The 15,991-nt window shown below is 48.5% G+C and overlaps 1 non-coding gene and 2 pseudogenes across 1 annotated transcript; 1 reads left to right on the top strand and 2 right to left on the bottom strand.

Annotated features, from left to right (window-relative positions):
- The first annotated feature begins 3,743 nt into the window (after positions 1-3,743).
- Positions 3,744-4,743, top strand: LOC101045655 (palmitoyltransferase ZDHHC7 pseudogene; annotated as a pseudogene).
- A 7,160-nt stretch (positions 4,744-11,903) lies between these two features.
- Positions 11,904-12,009, bottom strand: LOC120364781 (U6 spliceosomal RNA). The gene has a single exon (XR_005579923.1). It is a non-coding gene; the product is annotated as a U6 spliceosomal RNA (small nuclear RNA).
- Positions 12,010-13,507: 1,498 nt separating this feature from the next.
- Positions 13,508-13,931, bottom strand: LOC101052750 (mitochondrial import inner membrane translocase subunit TIM14 pseudogene; annotated as a pseudogene).
- Between the last annotated feature and the right edge of the window lie 2,060 nt (positions 13,932-15,991).

Here is a 15,991-nt window from a genome sequence, read left to right as displayed (position 1 = left end):
GCGATGGAATGTTCCTCTGGGAAATGGGGAGAGGCAGAGCAGCATGTGTTCTAAACATGGCAGTGTGGGGCCCCACCCCAAAAGGGTCACAGAGTTGGCTGTGGCTTCTCAACCACCTGGCACTGAGGGAGAGCCGGTCTTTGGAATCTCCAGTCCCCCGCTCACTGTGATTGTCCTGGGCTGGGTCTGGGTGTCTAGCTTCCATGTGAATTCACTTGCTCCAAAAAAGATGTCAAAGGCCGAAACAGTAAACTCCCAAACCATTTCAAATCACTTCAAAACCGAGGTTGGAGAAATACCAAGGGCCTCTGCGGGGCACCTCTACATCCAGGGAATAGGCCACAGGGATCCACAGAGTCAGCCAGTTCCCCCGCCCACCAGGGCCCCAATTCTTTTTTTTTTTTTTTTTTTTTTTTTTTTTTAACAGAAGAATCATGCTCTATTGCCCAGGCTGGAGTGCAGTGATGCGATCTCAGCTCAGCGTAGCCTCTGCCTCCTGGGTTCAAATGATTCTGCTTCAGCCTCCTGAGTGGCCAGGATTACAGGTACACACCACCACACCTGGCTAATTTTTGTATTTTTAGTAGAGACAGGATTTTGCCCTGTTGGCCAGGCTGGTCTCAAACTCCTGACTTCAGGTGATCCATCTGCCTCGGCCTCCCAAAGTGCTGGGATTCCAGGTGTGACCCCCCCATCCTTGGGGGTCCTATTCCAAACCCCCTGCCATTGTTCTCTCTTAGACAGCATTCCTCTGGACCACAGGTGCCTCAAACTCAGCATCCAAGGCCGAGCTCAGCATCAGCCTCCAGGAGTGTGTTTGGCCTCAGGGGTCCTCCCTGTACCTAATGGCATCCCCATGTGGGCTACCAGAAAATGCTTCCCCCCGAGTCCAATCGACCATCCTTAAGGTTCCTGTACTCTGGCTGCTTCACCTGTCCTGACCCCAGCTGCTGCCCGGGCCTTGGGCCCTGCCACCAACTGCCTGCCCGCTCTGCTCCCAGACAGCCTGGCACATCTGTCTTCCACCCTGCAGCAAACACCAACCTGACCAGTCGTCCCTGCCCAAAGCCCCACATTCCTCTGCGCAGCACTGCAGGCCCACTGCAGCCCCTGTGGACCGCCTCGCCAAGCAGAACTCGAGGTGCCTCCAGCACACACCTGTCCAAATCCAGGGATCCCAGGCTGTCTCTTCCCTGCCTTGGAGGCCACCAGATTGCGAGGTAAACCAGGTGCTGTCCTGGCTTACACAGAGTTCCATTCGACTCAATTTATCAGATGCCTAGTGAGCACCTACTGTTTGCCAATCCACTGGGGATTCAGAGATGATGTGGCCCAGGAGCCCGCGGTGTGGTGGGTGAGACCCCGCCTCGTGAGGAACACAATGAAGGTGAGAGGTGGACTCAGAAAAGGCGCCTCCCCAACCCTGGGGAGCTTAGAGAGCTGGGAGCCCCGCCTTCAGGCTTTCTGTTCCTGCGGCAGGGGCGGCGGTGGCTGACCCAGGGCCTGGCGCAGCACTGGCACACAGGAGGTACACAGTCCCTAACTGATGGGTGAGAGTTTGCACGGAATGTGCCAGAAGGCCAAACAGAAGTGAGAGTTCGATTCGGGGCCTGGACCCAAAAAGAGCTCTCTTCCTTTCACGGTGAGGAAACTGAGGCACAGAAAGGCCAAGTTGCTTGGCCAAGGTCATCCACCAAGCAATGGCAGCACAGGATTCTCACCGGGTCGGTCTGTTTCGTCTGCAAATGTTGGGCATGGCTCCGGAGCATGCGGCTTCAAAGCCCTGAGAGCCTCAGCAGCCAGACAAAAGCCAGCCAGCTTCTCTAGGGACAGCCCCGCGTCTCCCAGAGGAGGCAGTCCCAGGGCTCCTCCTGGTGGCGGGCGAGGCTCCCTGCCTTCTTCTTTTTTTTTTTTTTTTTTTTTTTTTTCGTTCGTTTTGAGACGGAGTTTCTCTCTTGTTGCCCAGGCTGGAGTGCAATGGCACAATCTCGGCTCACTGCAACCTCCAGATTCTCAGTCTCCCGAGTAGCTGGGATTACAGCTGTGAGCCACCACGGCCGGCTAATTTTTCGTATTTTTAGTAGAGATGGGGTTTCACCGTGTTGGCCAGGCTGGCCTCAAACTCTTGACCTCAGGTGATCTGCCCACCTTGGCCTTCCAAAGTGCTGGGATTACAGGTGTGAGCCACCGCGCCTAGCCCCTCCCAGCCTTCTTCACCAGCCCTGCTGCTGGCCTTGGCCAGAGACACCCTCCCACCCTCCTGCCCCCTGCACCTGTCACTCCATGTTTGCAGGTGGAAACCCCTTAGTGGGCTCCGCTGACACCAGGGAGCCTTCCTGGTTACTCCACACGGGAGAACTCTGGCCGTACTTGGTTGTTCCAGGCCAGGGGCTCAGCTCCCACTGTGGGATGGATTGTTCTAGGTGGAATTAGAACATTTGTGCCTGTAACTGTCTCCCAGCAGAGGGAATCCACGAGTTCGGAGAATGCAATAAACTCACAGGCAGCTCCCAGGGCCTCTGTCCCAGAACCGACCAGCTGGGTTAGTTGGGACAAACCATGTCCACACTCAGCCACAATTTCTGTATCTACAACTTTGCTTCAAGATCCAGCACAGTGACAGACAAGAGCCCATACGTTTTTGAACAGGGACTACGTGCGGCTGTCATTGAATGCTCTGCTGTTACGGTCTTCCTGCTCCCCACGCCAGCCCGACTCATCCTCTGCACAGCAGCCGGAGGATATTTTAAAAACACCACTCAGCTCCTAATACTCCCCTGCACAGCTCCCTCTGATGGCCTCCCACTGTGAGCAGGAAACAAAATCTAAACATCTGAAGTAAAAACGCAGATGAAAAACCAAGGAAATGTGGGATCCAGGCAGAGAGAGCAGCAGTGCAGAGCCTCTAGGTCAGATCCAAGGCCACATGTGTGAGGAGAGAAGGGCCCCGGGGACAGTGGGAGAGAGAGGCCGAGGCCAGGGGACAGCAGCAGGGGACGAATGGGGCAAGCCCAGGAAAGCACAGGGGAGTCACGTTATCCAGTTCAGAGTTTAAAAGATTATTCTGTTGCTTGAGGATGAAGTCTCAGGCTATCTGAGATGTGCTTTAAAATGCTTCCGCACCAGGAGAATGGGGCTGGGTAATCATGCCACAAGACACAGATGGCTGATGGGGTCACGGAAGTGGTGGGTCTGTTTCCCACTCTCTCCCTGTTTGTGTGTGTTTAGAAATTTCCATCATCAAAAGTTAAAAGAGGCCGGGGACAGCAGCTCATGCCGAGGTAGGTGGATCATTTGAGGTCAGGAGTTTGAGACCAGCCTGGCCACCATGGCAGAACACCGTCTGTAGTAAAAATACAAAAATTAGTCAGGCATGGTGGCGGGTGTCTGTAATCCCAGCTACTCAAGAGGCTGAGGCCGGAGAATAGCTGAATCCAGGAGGTGGAGGTTGCAGTGAGCTAAGATCACGCCAGCGCACTCCAGCCTGGGCGACAGAATAAGGCTCCATCTCAAAAAAGAAAAAAAGTTAAAAAAGTGAATGGAGGTTCACTTCCAGGGGTCGCGCCACCCCACTCTCCAGCCGGGGCTCTGGGCTCCGGCGTCTGCTTGGCGGCAGCCTCCCCTCGGACCGACCCAGCGGGACCCAAGGGACCGAGCCGAGCCGCGAGGCCCACTCCAGCCCGGCCAAGGCCTCGGATCCACTCACGTAGGGCAGTATGCACCTTAAGAGCCTAAAGAAAAGGCACAAAGCGTTCAAGTGATGTTTCAAAAGGATTTGTGAGGGTGCGTCAGGGAAATCATGCAGCCATCAGGACACAGGCTCCGGGACATCGAGCATCACCCTCTCCTGACCGAAAATGACAACTATGACTCCTCATCATCCTCCTCCTCCGAGGCTGATGTGGCCGACAGGGTGTGGTTCATCCTTGATGGCTGCAGCATGATCTGTGGTGTCATGACATGGCTTCTGGTCGCCTATGCAGACTTCGTGGTGACTTTCATTATGCTGCTGCCTTCCAAAGACTGCCGGTACTCTGTGGTCAGCGAGGTCATCTTTAACTGCTTGGCTGTGCTCGCCCTGTCGTCTCACCTGAGAACCATGCTCCCCAACCCTGGGGCGGTACCCAAAGGAAACGCTACAAAAGAATACGTGGAGAGCCTGCAGCTGAAGCCCGGGGAGGTGATTTACAAGTGCCCCAAGTGCTGCTGTATTAAACCTGAGCGCGCCCACCACTGCAGTATTTGCAAAAGATGCATTCGGAAAATGGATCATCACTGCCCGTGGGTGAGCAATTGTGTAGGAGAAAAGAATCAAAGATTTGTTTGTGCTCTTTGCTACGTATATAGCTCTGTCTTCAGCCCACGCTCTGATCCTCTGTGGGTTGCAGTTCATCTCCTGCGTCCGAGGGCCGTGGACTGAATGCAGTGATTTTTCACCTCCAATGACTGTAATCCTGTTGATCTTCCTGAGCCTTGAGGGTCTTCTGTTTTTCACTTTCACTGCAGTTATGTTTGGCACCCAGATCCACTCCATATGCAATGATGAGACAATGCATCAAGAAGCAATCTGAGACAAAGTCCGAGGGTCTTCCTTTAAGCTTGCCCTCCATGCTGAGAGAAGTTGGCGTCTCCCTCCTGGGAACTGTTTGCCTTTCTGCTCATCTGTGAACTGCTTTTTGTTTTTAATTACTCTGTACCCCATCTGAATCAGGGCTTCTACCACTGCTGATGCAAAACCACAAAGGGACCTACCTGAGCCACCATCCTAGCCAAGCGAGCAAGCCTGTAGGGGGTTTGGAAGTGGACTCGGTCACTGCGGAAGCGTGTGCGCCTGTAAGGGAAGAAGTGTGTCACAGCCAGAGGAACAAAGCATAGACCCTGCGTGATCCTGGAGCCACGAGTTTCCAGAGACTGTCTTGCATATTCATTTGCACATTGTTGTCTGGAATGGACGTGTATGGGCTTCAGTGTGAGGCTTTTAATATGTCTATCCTGTTATCAGTAAAAAAATTATCCAAGTAGTTGAATCCTGTGAGACTTGGCAAGTGTGTGCAAATCAAGTACACCTGACTTTTCAACCTCTTCTTTCAATGTAACTTTTATATGAAATAAAGTAATCCATTGACAGTTCTAAAAAAAAAAAAAAAGTGAATGGAAGAGAGGGAGGAGGGGAGAAAGAGTTTCAACTTAGATTTCATAAGTACATGATCACTTTGGCTGCAGCAGAGAGGGGCCCAGCTGGCTCAGTTGTCCAGGGAGTGAGGAGGCTGGCTTGGACCAGGGTGTGTTCACTCAGATGGACAGAAACTGAGGACCCTGGGGTCCCCTTTGGAGGCTGAATCAGCAGGATGTGCACTGCTTCCTTATACGTGAGCCGCATGACTACAGCAGGAGCCAGGGTGACACCACGTTTTTGGTTTAAGAAAGTGGAATGGAGGCCGGGCGCGGTGGCTCAAGCCTGTAATCCCAGCACTTTGGGAGGCCGAGGCGGGTGGATCACGAGGTCAAGAGATTGAGACCAACATGGTCAACATGGTGAAACCCCATCTCTACTAAAAACACAAAAAATTAGCTGGACTTGGTGGCGCGTGCCTGTAATCCCAGCTACTCAGGAGGCTGAGGCAGGAGAATTGCCTGAACCCAGGAGGCGGAGGTTGCGGTGAGCCGAGATTGCGCCATTGCACTCCAGCCTGGGTAACAAGAGCGAAACTCCGTCTCAAAAAAAAAAAAAAAAAAAAAGTGGAATGGAGGCCGGGTGTGGTGGCTCAAGCCTGTAATCCCAGCACTTTGGGAAGCCGAGGCGGGTGGATCACGAGGTCAAGAGATCGAAACCATCCTGGTCAACATGGTGAAACCCCGTCTCTATTAAAAATACATAAAAAATTAGCTGGGCGTGGTGGCGCGTGCCTGTAATCCCAGCTACTCAGGAGGCTGAGGCAGGAGAATTGCCTGAACCCAGGAGGCAGAGGTTGCGGTGAGCCGAGATCGCGCCATTGCACTCCAGCCTGGGTAACAAGAGCAAAACTCTGTCTCAAAAAAAAAAAAAAAGAAAGAAAGTGGAATGGTGGCTGGGAGCGGTGGCTCACGCCTGTAATCCCAGCACTTTGGGAGGCTGAGGCGGGTGGATCACGAGGTCAAGAGATCAAGACCATCCTGGCCAACATGGTGAAACCCCGTCTGTACTAAATATACAAAAATTAGCTGGGCGTGGTGGCACGTGCCTGTAGTCCCAGCTACTCGGGAGGCTGAGGCAGGAGAATCGCTTGAACCTGGGAGGTGGAGGTTGAAGTGAGCCGAGATTGTGCCACTGCACTCCAGCCTGGCGACACAGCGAAACTCTGTCTCAAATAAAGAAAGAAAGAAAGTGGAATGGCAGAGGGATCATTTCTGGGGGAAGGGAAGGAGTGAACCCTTATTCTCAGTGCTTCACACAGAAATTCATTTCATCCTTGCCACAACCCTGTGAGATGGTGTGCCATTAACGCCTTCCCCAGTTCAGAGGGGAAAGTGAGGCCTGGAGAATTCATGCACCTGCCCACCGTTACACGTCACACAGCAAGTAGGTGACCCCAGCTTCTACGATGTTGTCACTAGACTATGCTGCCTTTTGTTTTTTTTGAGATGGAATCTCGCTCTGTCTCCCAGGCTGCAATGCAGTGGCATAATCTTGGCTTGCTGTAACCTCTGCCTCCTGGAATCAAGCAATTCTCCTGCCACAGCTTCCTGAGTAGCTGGGACCACAGGCACCCACAAACATGCCCCCTTAATTTTTGTATTTTTAGTAGAGATGGGTTTTTACCATGTTGGCCAGGCTGGTCTCAAACTCCCAACCTCAAGTGACCTGCCTGCCTCAGCCTCCCAAAGTGCTGGGATTGCAGGTATGAGCCACTGCGCTCAGCCTATACTGCCTCTTGATGAGGGGGTGTAGGATTTGGGGAGAAGGCGGGCCAGAAATCAAGAGTTCTGCTGTGGGCTGTGAAGGCAGAGATGCCTGCTGGACGCCAGGCAGACTCTGGGCGTGAGTCTGAAGCTCAGGGACGGTCCCCGCAGGACAGGTAGAGGGCTTCACCAGCTCTCCACATGGTGGGAACTAGTGCTATACCCACTTTCAGATGAGGAAATAGACAACAGGGAGTGTAGGTGACTTGCCCAAGGTCACACACAGGTAAGGGATGGGCCCAGCCCACCTGGCTCCTGAACCCTGACTTCACCGGTGCCGCGTGGTCTGGGCACATGTTGATTGAAGACAAGATGCACGCCCTGCCGAGCAACCTGGCCTCCGGACGGAATTACTCACTGTCTTTTGGCAGGGCCTACAGGAGGGGCTTAGTACCACTTTGCTGACTGTGGAGATGCCCACTCGGACAGGACACAGCCAGAGGACAGCAAGCATGAAGACATTCGGGTGAGCAAAGAGAGCCACGGGGTGGCACCAAGGGGGTAGGCACAGCGCGTGAGGCCCCGGGGCCCTATACATGGAAATGCCTGAAGAAGGAAGACTCCACCCCAGCCTCTGGCCTTTCTCCTGAATCTCCGGGAGACCCCAGCTCGGGCTCTGAAAGGCCCAGGGAACAAGTCTGTAAACACGAAGCAGTTCTTTGCCTCAGGGAGACTTTGGCTACAAGGTACAGAAACCTCAGGCCATCCCAAAGAAAGGGGATTTGCTGCAAAGACAGAATGAGAGCCAGACCTCCTGGGGGCGTGTCTGCTCCTCTCCTTCCGGCTGCTTTCTGCTCGTCTCTGCTCTCCTCTCTGCAGAGACCTACCTCCCCAAACTCTTAGGGGCTGCTTTCCCCAAGGGGCTCTGACCGCAACCTTGGCTCCAACGGCCGCTCATTTAAGCTGCCTGTCCAACTCTCAGCGTCCTCTGTGATCCAGTCCACCGTGGCCACAAGGCTGTCCCTAGAGAGCTGTCACAGCCCAGCTCTTCAGAGAGGGTTGTGAGCCAGGTGCAGTGGCTCAGCCTGTAAACCTAGCACTTTGGGTGGGAGGCAGAAGGATTGCTTGAGCCCAGGAATTTCAGACCAGCCTGGGCAACACAGCAAGACCCTGTCCCTACAAAAAATAAAAACTAGCCAGGCATGGTGGTAGTCCCAGTTCCTCGGGAGGATAAGGCAGGAGGATGGCTTGGCCCCAGCAGGTTGAGACCGCAATGAACTATGATCCCACCACTGCACTCTAGCCTAGGTGACAGAGAAGACATTTTCTCAAAAAGTCGGGGAGAGAAGGAAGTGGACAGAGAAGGAAGTGGACAGAGAAGGAAGGAGGTGCACAGCTTGGGATCTCTGCCAGGCCCTGGGCTGAGCTCTGGGACACGAAGGTGTGAAGAAAGCGCTTCCTGCCTTCCAGGAGTGACAGCGGGGAATTCAGATAGTGACAGTGACAGGCAGACCACGGGGCCAGAAAAATGGTGCTCTAAGGCCCCACTCAGGAGCTTCACTCAGCACAGGCACCCTGCAGGGCAACTGGCAGCGGCATTAAAGCTAAAGATGTGGCCAGGCATGGTGACTCACGCCTGTAATCCCAGCACTTTAGGAGGCTGAGGCAGGCAGATTACCTGAGGTCAGGAGTTCAAGACCAGCCTGGCCAACACGGTGAAACTCCATCTCTACTAAAAATACAAAAAATTAGCTGGGCGTGGTGGTGGGTGTCTGTAGTCCCAGCTACTCTGGAGGCTGAGGCATGAGAAACACTTGAACCCAGGAGGTGGAGGCTGCAGTAAGCCAAGCTCATGCCACTTGCACTCCAGCCTGGGTGACAGAGCAAAACTTTGTCTCAATTAAAAAAAACAAAAAACAAAAAACAAAACAAAAAAACACCTAAAGATGCAATCACACGTCTTGGTCTTTGCCCTGTAGAAGCACACGTGGAGGCGCCAAGGAGAACATCATTATTTGGGAGGGCAAAACGTTTTAAAAGCTCTAAATCATCTACAGTGGTGCTAATACAAAGTACCAAACAACAGTTCAGAAGAATGAGCTAGAACTCCATGTAACAGAATTAGGGGTTTTCCAAGACATAAGCAAAGAAAAAGAAAAGTTGCTGAGAAGTACAGTACAATATTGCTTGCATTAGTTACCTACTGCTCCAGAATATTACCACAAATTTAATCATTCAAAACAGCCCACATTTATCACCTCAGTTTCTGTGAGCCAGAAGTCTGAGCATGGCTTAGCTGGGTCTTTAATTCAGGGTGTCATGGAGCTTTCATCAAGGTGTCATCGAGGGCTGCCATCTCATCCGAGGCTCACCTGGGGAAGGATCTGCTTCTAAGCTCACGTGGTTGTTAGTAGCATTCAATTCCTTGCACAACCACAGACTGAGGGTTTCAGCTTCTCACTGGCTTTTGGAGGCTGGAGGCTGCACCCACTTCCTTGCCGTGTGGCTCACCCCATAGGCAGCTCGTGACAGGGCAGCTTGCTTCTTCCAAGCCAGCAAAGCAAAGAGTCACTAAGCAAGACAGACTTTATAGTCTTTTAAAATTATTAGTGTGGTAAAATACACATCAGGTGGCCGGGCGCGGTGGCTCAAGCCTGTAATCCCAGCACTTTGGGAGGCCGAGGCGGGTGGATCACGAGGTCGAGAGATCAAGACCAACCTGGTCAACATGGTGAAACCCCATCTCTACTAAAAATACAAAAAATTAGCTGGGCATGGTGGCGCGTGCCTGTAATCCCAGCTACTCAGGAGGCTGAGGCAGGAGAATTGCCTGAACCCAGGAGGCAGAGGTTGCGGTGAGCCGAGATCATGCCATTGCACTCCAGCCTGGGTAACAAGAGCGAAACTCTCTCAAAAAAAAAAAATACACATCAGGTAAAATTTACCATTTTTACCATTTGAAGTGTACAATTCAGCGGATTAAATACATTCACAGTGTTTTCTTTGTTGTATAATGAGTACTTTTTCTACCATCCCAACTGAAGCTCTCTACCCATTAGGCAATAACTCTCCATTTCCTCCACTCCCAGCTCCTGGTAACCTTTATTCTACTTTTCGTCTTCAAATATTTGCCCATTCTAGACAGAGTGGAGTGATATCCATGGAATCAATCAGTATTTGTCCTTTCACATCTGAGCATTTTTCTTTTCTTTTCTTTTCTTTTTTCTTTTTGGTTAGTCTAGCTAAAGATTTGTCCATTCTGTTGATTTTTTTCAACTTTTGGTTTCATTATGTAATGGTTAATTTTGGCTGTCAACGTGACTGGGTTAATGGATATCCAGATAGCAGGGAAAGTCTTCTTTCTGGGTGTGTCTGTGAGGGTGTTTCTGGAGGTTGGCATCTGAATCACTGAACTGAATAAGGAAGGTCTGCCCTCATCCAACACGGATGGGCAATGGATTAGTCTGTTCTCACGCTGCTAATAAGGGCATACCAAGACTGGGTAATTTATAAAGGAAAGAGGTTTAGTTGACTCACAGTTCAGTGTGGCTGGGGAGGCCTCAGGAAACTTACCACTGTGGAAAAGGGGTAGCAAATACATCCTTCTTCACACAGCAGCATCAGGAGAAGAATGAGAGCCCAATGAAGGGGGAAGCCCCTTATAACACCATCAGATCTCATGAGCACTAACTCACTATGATGAGAACAGGATGGGGGAGCCACCCCCATGATTCAATTATCTCCACATGCTCCCTCCCAGGTCATGTGGGGATTATGGGAACTACAATTCAAGATGAGATTTGGGTGGGGACACAGCCAAACCATATCAGACATCATTCAATTTGTTTAGGCTCATATAGAACAAAAAGGCAGAGGAAGGGTGAATTCACTCTTCTGGAGCTGGGACATCCATCTTCTCCCACCCTTGGACATCAGAACTCCAGGTTCTCAGGCCTTCAGACTCTGGGACTTACACCACTTTCTCAGTTTCTCAGGCCTTTGGCCTTAACGAGTTATACTATTAGCTTCCTTGGTTCAGGAATTGGACTCCGAATGAATTACGTTACCACCTCCCTCATTCTCCAGTTTGCAGACAGCACACTGTGGAACCTCTCAGCGTTCATAAACATGTGAGTGAATTCCCATAATTTATCTATCTATCTATCTATCTATCTATCTACCTATCTATCATGTGTCTACCTATTCGTCTGTGTATGTGTATGTGCATCTATGTATCTATCCGTATGTATGTTTTTTCTACCTTCCTTCCTTCCTTCCTTTTTCTTTCTTTCTCTCTCTCTCTTTCTCTTTCTTTCCTTCCTTCCTTCCTTCTTTCTTTCTTTCTTTCTTTCTTTCTTTCTTTCTTTCTTTCTTTCTTTCTTTCTTTCTTTCTTTCGAGACAGAGTCTTGAGGTCTTCTCTGTCACCCAGGCTAGAGTGCAGTGGTGCGATCTCGGCTCATTCTCTACCTCCCAGGTTCAAGCGAGTCTCCTGCCTCAGCCTCCCGAGTAGCTGGGACTACAGGCGTGCACCAGTACACCTGGCTAATTTTTGTATTTTTAGTAGAGACGGGGCTTCACCATCTTGGCCAGGCGGGTCTTTAACTCCTGACCTGTTTTTTGTTTGTTGCTAGTATGGAGAAATAAAACTCATTTTTGTGTATTGAACTCGTATCTTACAAACTTAGTTCCTCTGGTGAATAGCTTTGTCGATCTAATTGAATTTTCAACATAGCAAATTTGCCATTTGTAAGTAAAGACCATTTCTTTTCTTCCTTTCTAATCTTGATGCCTTTCTTTTTTGTTTTTTCCTTGCCTGATTCCACTGACCAGAATCTCCAGTACATGGAGCTGTGATGAGAGTGGACCATTAAGCTTGATCCCAGAAGTATGATGTTAGCGGTAAAATTCTTATAGATGCCCCTTATGAGGTTGAGAGAAGTTCTATTTTATTCCTAGTTTGCTGATTTTATTTTATTCCTAGTTTGCTAGTTTTATTCCTAGTTTCCTAGTTTGATTTTTTTTTAAAAACATGAAACACTTCGCAAATGCGTGTGTCATCTGTGCACAGGGGCACGATAGCCTTCTCTGTGTCATTCCGATTTTAGCATATGTGCTGCCGAAGCCAGCACTTGCTGGCTTTTGTTATTTTTAAGAAAGAAGATCTCAGGCCAGGCATGGTGGCTCATGCCTGTATTCCCACTATTTTAGGAGGCTAAGTTGGGTGGATTGCTTGAGCCAAGGAGTTCGAGACCAGTATGGGCAATATGGTGAAATCCCACCTCTACGAAAAATTTTTAAAACTTGGCTAAGCATGGTGGTGCACACCTGTAGTCCCAGCTACTCAGGAGGCTAAGGTGGGAGGATCAACCTTGACCCTAGGAGGTCAAGGTTGCATTGGAATGTGATTGCACCACCATACTACAGCCTGGATGACAGAGTGAGACCCTGTCTCCAAAACTAATAATAAAAATTTTTTAAATGATGTCTCACTCCATTGTCCAGTCTGGAGCTCAGTGACACAATCATAGCTCACTGCAGCTTCCAACTCCTTGGCTTAAGCAATCCTCCTTCCTCAGCCTCTTAAGTAGCTGGGACTTCAGGTGTGTTGCCATCATGCCTAACTTTTTAAAAAAATTCTTTGGAGATGAGGGTGGGGTGAGGGCATCTCCCTATGTTGCCCAGGCTGGTCTTGAACTCCTAGCCTCAAGAGATCCTCCCACCTTGGCCTTCCAAAGTGCTGGGATTATAGGTGTAAGCTACCACACCCAGCGACTGAGTGTTTTTATAAGTAATGAATGCTGCCAACTGTCAAATGTTTTTTGTGCGTCTATTGAGATGATCTAATTTTCCTTTTTTTGGTTTGTTAATATGGTGAATTACATTAATTTTGTAATGTTAAACCAACCTGCATTCCTGGAATAATAAAACCTCGTGATGATATGTTATCCTTCAAATTTATTATTGGCTTTTATTAACTAAAATAAATGAAGGGTATTTGCATCAGTGTTCGTGAGAGATGTTAGTCAGAAGTGGTGGGGTTTTCTCCCCGTTTTGTCGTCATCTGGTTTCAGTATCAGGGTAATTACGGCCTCAGAGAATGAGCTGGAAAGATTTTGTATAGAAACAATGTTTTTTTTATTTCTTAATATTTGATAGAATTCACTAGTGAAGCTATCTGGGCCTAGTTTTTATTTGTGGGAAGGCTAAATACAAATTCAATTTGTCTAATTGGCATATGGCTACTTAAGTTATCTATTTCTTCTTGTGTGAGCTTTTGTGTCTTTCAAGGAATTTGTCCACTTTATCTAAGTTGTCAAATTTATTGGTAAATTATTTACAGTTTTCCTTTATCACTGTTTTTTGTTTTTGTTTTTGTTTTTTTTGAGATGGAGTCTCACTCTTGTTACCCAGGCTGGAGTGCAATGGCGTAATCTCGGCTCACCGCAACCTCCGCCTCCTGGGTTCAGGCAATTCTCCTGCCTCAGCCTCCTGAGTAGCTGGGATTACAGGCACGCACCACTATGCCCAGCTAATTTTTTGTATTTTTTTTTTTCAGTAGAGACAGGGTTTCACCATGTTGACCAGGATGGTTTTTTGTTTTGTTTTGTTTTTAAACTGTAACTCTGAGGCATTTTATTATAAAAAGTTAATACTCATATACATAAAGTAATATGTACTTAAAATTCATGATACATTTACTTCATTTTTTAGCTTGACCTTCTAGTAGATCTTTAGCTTCATTGATTTTGGCTGTTATATAAGGAGATCCTCCTTTGTCAGGATGATTTAAAAGCATAATTCGTCGATGAGCATCTCTTATTTTCCCTTTATCAGCAGTAGGGCTTACCCCTAGTATTAATGCTGCTTCCCCTTTTGTCATTTTGGGTTCAAACCCACCTCTGTAATAGCCACCACTGAAGGCAGATTTTGGTAGACTTTGAAAAACTTGTTTTACTTGAGGCTCCATATGCTTCATGGCTTGCAAAACATAACGGCCTGCAAATCCTGCAGCTGCAGTGGTCAGTCCAACTGCTACCATTGTGCTGGCCATGGCCTCCGCCGCGAGCCCGGCTCATCCCTGTGCAGAGGCCGTGGCCGGCGCCCACACGCCGGGAGCAGAGCGACGCCCCCGCGACCGCACGCAAGACCCCACCAGGATGGTTTTGATCTCTTGACCTCGTGATCCACCCGCCTCGGCCTCCCAAAGTGCTGGCATTACAGGCTTGAGCCACCGTGCCCAGCCCCCTTTATCACTCTTTTAATGTCTATGGACGCTGTAGTGAGTCACCTCTTCTATGCCTGAAGTTGGGAATTTGTGTCTTCTCTCTTTTTTTCCTGATCAGTGTGGCTAGAGATTTAGAAATTTTATTGATCTTAAATAACAGTACATATATTTTTTTTTGAGATGGAGTCTCACTCTGTCACCCAGGATAGAGTGCAGTGGCACAATCTCAGCTCACTGAAACCTCTGTCTTTCAGGTTCAAGCAATTCTGCCTCAGCCTCCCAGCTAGCTGAGATTACAGGCAGCTGCCACCACAGCCAGCTAATTTTTACGTTTTTAGTGGAGATGTGGTTTCACCATTTTGGCCAGGCTGATCTCAAACTCCTGACCTCAAGTGGTCCACCTGCCTTGGCCTCCCAAAGTTCTGGAGTTTAAGCATGAGCCACCATGCCTGGCCTGATTTTAAATAATTATTTTTTGATTAAGCAATTATTTTTGATTGATTAATTTTCTTGATCTTAAATAATTATTTTGATTAATTAATTGATAGCTTGATTTTCTGCTACTTGTTCTATCAGTTACTGAGTACGGCTTGTTAAATCTCCAGCTAAAATTGTGACTTGTTAATTTCTTCTGCCAATTCTTTCTCTTCTTGCTTTATGTATTTTGAAGCTCCGTTTTTGAATGCATAAACATTTATTAGGATTGCTATGTCTGCTCAATGAATTGACCTATTTTTCATTATAAAATAATCTTTTTCTAACTTTTTTAGCTGAAACTTAGATTGTCTAATATTAATATAGCCCCTCCAGATTTTTTCTGGCTAGTGTTAACATAGTATATCTTTTTCCATCTTTTTACTTTTAATCTATTTTTGTCTTTATATTTAAAGTGGATTTCAGGCCAAGTGCAGTGCTGCCTCATGCCTTTAATCCCAGCACTTTGGGAGGCTGAGGCAGGAGCATCGCTTGTGCTCAGGATTTTGTGACCAGTCTGGGCAACATAACAAGACCCCACCTTCAGGAAAGACAAAACAAAAACGTAAAGTTGAGGCCCGGTTCGGTGGCTGAAACCTGTAATCCCAGCAGTTTGGTAGGCTCAAGCAAGTGGATTACTTGAGGTTAGGAGTTGGAGACCAGCCTGATCAACATGGTGAAATCCTGTCTCTGCTAAAAGTGCCAAAATTAGCCAGGTGTGGTGGTGCACGCCTGTAATCTCAGCTACTCAGGAGGTGGAGGCAGGAGAATCACTTGAACCCAGGTGGTGGAGGTTGCAGTGAGCCAAGATGGTGCCACTGCACTCCAGCCTGGGCAACAGAGGGAGCCTCCAACTTCAAAAAAAAAAAAAAAGGAAAGTTGTTTTTTCTTTTTTTTTTTTTTTTTTTTTTTTTTGAGACGGAGTTTCGCTCTTGTTACCCAGGCTGGAGTGCAATGGCGCGATCTCGGCTCACCGCAACCTCCGCCTCCTGGGTTCAGGCAATTCTCCTGCCTCAGCCTCCTGAGTAGCTGGGACTACAGGCACGTGCCACCATGCCCAGCTAATTTTTAGTATTTTTAGTAGAGACGGGGTTTCACCATGTTGACCAGGATGGTCTCGATCTCTCGACCTCGTGATCCACCCGCCTCAGCCTCCCAAAGTGCTGGGATTACAGGCTTGAGCCACCGTGCCCGGCTGTTTTTTCATATAGTATACAGCTCAGTCATTTTTAAAATACAATTTAATAATCTTGGCCTTTTAATCGGGAGTGTTTAGACATTTAAATTTAATGTGATTATTGATATGGTTATGTTTAGGTTTTAATATATTACTATTTGTGCTGTATTTGTCCCATCTCTTCTTTGTTCCATTTTTACTTTTTTTCTGCCAATTTTGGCTTGCTTTCTTTCTT

Source organism: Saimiri boliviensis, chromosome 6 (genome assembly GCF_048565385.1).
Source record: "Saimiri boliviensis isolate mSaiBol1 chromosome 6, mSaiBol1.pri, whole genome shotgun sequence".
NCBI classification, from domain to species: Eukaryota; Metazoa; Chordata; class Mammalia; order Primates; family Cebidae; genus Saimiri; species Saimiri boliviensis.
The sequence above is the reverse complement of the archived record's forward strand: the minus strand, read 5'-3'. Positions and strand labels throughout refer to the sequence as shown.